General features: G+C 35.8%; 1 long non-coding RNA gene across 3 annotated transcripts; it reads right to left on the bottom strand.

Moving 5' to 3' along the window:
- Positions 1-263: 263 nt before the first annotated feature.
- Positions 264-4,019, bottom strand: LOC113293155. Of its 3 annotated transcripts, XR_003332078.1 has the most exons (7): positions 3,853-4,018; positions 3,440-3,755; positions 3,263-3,298; positions 1,985-2,085; positions 1,370-1,871; positions 542-695; positions 264-461 (listed from the first exon to the last, which is right to left on the bottom strand). It is a non-coding gene; the product is annotated as an uncharacterized LOC113293155 (long non-coding RNA). The 3 variants fall into 3 exon arrangements; XR_003332080.1 differs by having other exon boundaries at positions 264-695; positions 3,857-4,019; XR_003332077.1 differs by having other exon boundaries at positions 264-695.
- Positions 4,020-4,961: the final 942 nt, after the last annotated feature.

Below are 4,961 nucleotides of genomic sequence, written 5' to 3' on the forward strand. Positions count from 1 at the left end.
AAAAAAAAAGTGGTCCCAGAAAATTAAAGTAACATTTGACTTTCCCAATTAGGAAACTGACCTATTTTTTCGAAATATTTATTTATAGAAACTGGCCTATTAAAAAATAACGGAGGGAGTAATAAAAAAAAAAGCAAGTGTCTACCGAGGCCATACTTATAAACTACCCATTCACTACGTATAGCTTTGCACTACCTTGAACATCAGTTACATCATCCAGGTAATCAAAAAATAAATGTAGTATAACTTGTGAGGCATGAAGGTAACCAACATACAAACTACATGCAATTTAGAGATTTGCTCAAGTACAGTCTACAAAATGGTTGTCCCTTGAACAAACTACACAAATAGACAATCAAATACATTACAGCATAAAATAGGAGGATGGTTCAAAGCTACAAATTGGAGCTTTCTTTTTTGGACTGTCAGTGCCATCCCACCCATACTTATTTTCATTATCCCTAACAAAGATACAAAATCTAATTAGTTCATGAAACAATGTAAGTTCCCACCCCTTCTCAAATAAAATGCATCTCCATACCTGACAATTTTTCATGACCATACACTCAATTTGTTTCTTACTAATCAGTGATGCATGAATGAAGTCAACCTCCATTATAATGTTTTTGTTATCTGCATATGATTATAGTTCAAGTGACATTGCCTTAAAATGCATAGTGATTTCCTTCCTCATCCTGCAAAAAACATGAGTGTCACATGAGCCAAAAAAACATCACATTGAAGTTTCACTGTTTTAGGTGTTGCGATTTCCAAAGTAAGTATCAGTAGAGGCCAAAAGGGAACTACATGTATCATTTAAGTGCGAGCCCAATATTTAGGAATCATGATAACAAAAGTTGGGGTTTCCGACAAATTAGGGTGCCTTTAAATGTTCCATGGATCTTCTTTTGTCTAACACCCTTCTAGATTTCTGTTTTATTAAACCCATTACCAACTGAAGACCTCCAAGGTGGTATAACTGATGCATATTCATTCCAATTCTTAAAAAGATGTAGCGGCAGCTTTTTCGAAAAGAAGATAATAGAAACACATATATGGTGCGACGTATATTAGCACCTGATTATAACCTAAGTTGGAGATTATTGTACCATTATATGATCCAATAAAATCTGATAAATCAACATCTAAATTTGTAATTGGAATGTCGTATTTAATCCAAGATTACAGACGGTGCTAAAGCATACTACTGATTTGGAAATCCAGAACTACAGGCAACAGAAAATGTTGAATACTTATGTTACTATATACTTATTACTCAAAGTGAGAGGACAATGTTAGAATACTTACTTACAGGTGTTAATTCATTTCTTCCCATAGTAATAATATATGAGCAGAATATAAGTTTTACCTCATGATACGACCACCAGTTCGACCAAATGCCCGGTTGATTTAGAAGCTGCATCCGGCGAATTTTTCATTCTGCTATTCCCACTGGCTTAGTTCATACATGTAGAGTATTTGACAATGTATATAGTCTTTAATGTTTCCGAATCCCTCGCCTTTGTAACATGTATCTTTTAAATGTTTGTTTGCAAAATTTGCTCAGGCTTATAGACCGAGAAACGGAATAACTTGGGAAAAATGCAGAGATAAGTGGGGAAAGTTTACCTTATCTTTGTTAAATCAAAAATATCTCCATTCTTTTCGACATGGTGAATATATAGTAAATATTTCAATTGCGGTCACAAAAAAGCTAACTGAAACAAACAGATCATGAGATGGTTTTTCCCAAAATATATACTTACCAAGCTGTTGAAGTTGAATGGTGAAATTTTCACTTTCAGTTCCATCTCCCCGCCCCAAAAGTGAGGCAGTCACAATTCCCTATGGCAGATAACCATCTCTTTGAACTGCCAACAGATATTATATCTTATAAAGGAAGTGATTATATAGAATCAGTAGCAAAATTAGAAGATCATAAAGGTTGATGGTTAATAAAATAGTTTGGGATAATTGTTGATACCTGACCTACTGAAGCTGATTGATGCCATTTAGACAATTAACATCTATCAGGAGCAAGGATTAGAGAAACATGAGCAAATTAGGCATTGGAAATCCTTGAGCCTGCAACAAAATATTATTTTCATTAAATCAAGGCATTAGTTTCAGTGAAGTAAAATAATCAAAAGGCCCGGATACAACCACCCAAACAACAACGTTAAAGAGATGAAACATCACTTTCTAAGAGATGATTTATGAGCCTAGAAGAATTTTATCTCAGGGAGAACCTTGAAAAGGCAATTGAAAACAACGTTATTCATTCAGAATACATCGCCTACTCTAAAAGGAAGGGAACACGCAGTTATGACAATATTTTTCTCATATATACTGCACAACTATCTATTAACTTTCTTTTTTTCATACACCTTCATCTTCTCACCCACCTTTGTGGGCAGTTAACCCTCTATTGAGCACCATTAAGATACTTAAGTCCCCTTTATTGTATATAGGCGCCCACCCAATGTTATGCACTTTGTGACTGATTTCACCCAGGCTAGGTACCAGTGCTACCCTTACTCTGAGAAGTTTGCATATATCTAAGTTCTTTGCTAGTGCAAAATAGCTGCATAGAGGGATTTCCATACCCTCAGTGGCCTACTTCATACTTCCAAAATAGCTGCATAGAGGGATTTCCATACCCTCAGTGGCCTACTTCATACTTTCAAAATAGCTGAGGCCTGAACCTATAAATTGATTTAATCATTTTAGTGTGATTTTTCTCCGTACCTACTCCATACCCTCAGTGGCCTACTCCATACCCTCAACACTATAACTTTGAAATCAACTGATATAAAAACTTCACTTACTTAGCTGGTCTAGAATTCAATATTTTGCTCTTTTTATTTTTTGAGATACTACCATATCACATACACCTTCCTTCATAGATGGAATTTATGTTTCCTAACCACCAAAACCCCACAACTGTTGGGAAATCTATCGCCCAAAGAAGTCCGTAAATCTGTAGTCCTGATTCACAAAACCTATACACAATTCAAATAAAATTATGAAAAGTATAACCCCATCGATACATGACCAAAAGCCTAGAAGAGAAATAGAAACAGGAATCGAGAAACCTGAGAAGATTTCTTCAAAAACAAATTGTCAACCAATAGCAGAACATTCAAATTTAACATTCTCGTCTTATCACTAAGAACTCTAAAAGAAACTTGTTTAATTTCTTCTTCGATGGAACCAAAAAACATGAAACAAATTACACAAAGGATATAAGAAAAGGGCTTACCCTCACCAAAGAGATCCCGAGCTTTCTTCTAAGCAACTGTATTGAAACAACGGTTCTCATGTTAACAAAAGACATCCTTAGAGAAATATGACTTAAATGGAACCCAAAACTACAAAGATCAGAACTCGTGCGAGAGAAAGGAAAAGAAGAACACAGAGAGTTTGATAGAATTCTTACTCATTTAAAAATCCAGTGAAGAATAAACGAAAAACCAGTGCGTCTTCTTCCGTCGAAATTACTATGTAATGCTCATATTTAAGAAAATAATCTGGAATCATATTCACTTTGCTACTTCATCCAGCAGGAGCAAATCAAGGCTGGTAACATCATTGGTTCTCATGAAGTCCGATTCATGCCACACCAGGATAATGCGAACTCGGGTCATCCATGGTCCCATTCCATTTTTTTGCTGAAAGTCTTTCAGTGTTAGGATTCCCGGAGTCGGTACGGCAGAGGCGGAGGTTGCAAGCACTGTAGTAACCATTATGTAAACCTACATGATTTTCAAAAGCCACAAATAAGGTTAGCAACAGAATAAAACATGAGGCGAAAAAAAGAACTCATATTGAAAACAGCCCTGCAAAACTTACACACATGGAATCACTGCAGTGGAGAATTTCAAAAGAGGGAAGATGTGGTGGTTGAGCGTGATTTGCCTTAGGCCGCAGATTTTCATTCTTTCAATGCCGGGACAATTAATGGGTAGAAAATGAAACGTCTGCCAAAACATGAATGGGTATCGAAGAAAAAAAAAAATGGAAGGCCAAAGGAACCGAGCAATTACTCTGATTAAAATTAGGAGGCTTGTAACGACAGATTTGAAGAGGCAATTAAATGTAAATAACCTGAAAAGTCCAATGATGAAATAAATCAGGTATAAATATTATGGCACCAAACAATTAGGTCAAAATTGAGATCACCAGGGAGTAAACCGAAAAACCAATTCCTATCTCTAACACGGATTTGCACATTAAAAAAAAAAGAATCACATACAGGGGGTTAGTCGTGGGAGAGTTCGAGAGATTTTAATGTATTTAGGTTTTCTCCTGTTAGTCCTGAGGGAGTTTGAGGGAGTCTCTCCAAATCTCCGTTAGTCGTGGGGGAGTTTAGAGAAGTCTCCTAAACTCTCTAGAAAACACCTGCTAGTCGCTGGGAAGTTTAAAAAAAGCTCTTGAACTCCCTGTTAGTCATAAAACCCTACAATACTAGGGAGTTGGTTGCTTTGGGGAGTTCGAAGGAGTTTTTAGTGTATTTTGGTCTCACAACAAATCTCTCAAAAGAGTAGAGATTTGGGAAGGAGTTTGGTGCGTAGAAAACCATAGGAGAAAGAAGAGGAAACGTTTTTTTCCAGGTATGTTTTTTTTCTTCTTTGATCTCCATGATTGTTTATAATAGTTTGATTTGTGTACTATTTTGATTGTTTTTCATATCTTTGATCTCCATGATTGTTTATTTTGATTGTGTGTATAGTTTTTTTTTGTGGGTACTCTCTCTCTCTGTCAAAATCCTAATTTGTGGTTCAAAAGATCTTGGTAAGAAATTGCATGATTTGATTATAATGATATCTTTAAATTCAACCGTTGGAATATGATGAAATCTGAGTATGTCGTAGTTTACCTTGTTATAGAAGTACAGTAAAATTTTCACGCGGATCAGGTCACGTTTGCTACTGCAAAGCTTGCACAATATATGACTATGG

The sequence above is a fragment of the Papaver somniferum genome, chromosome 7 (genome assembly GCF_003573695.1).
Source record: "Papaver somniferum cultivar HN1 chromosome 7, ASM357369v1, whole genome shotgun sequence".
NCBI classification, from domain to species: domain Eukaryota; kingdom Viridiplantae; phylum Streptophyta; class Magnoliopsida; order Ranunculales; family Papaveraceae; genus Papaver; species Papaver somniferum.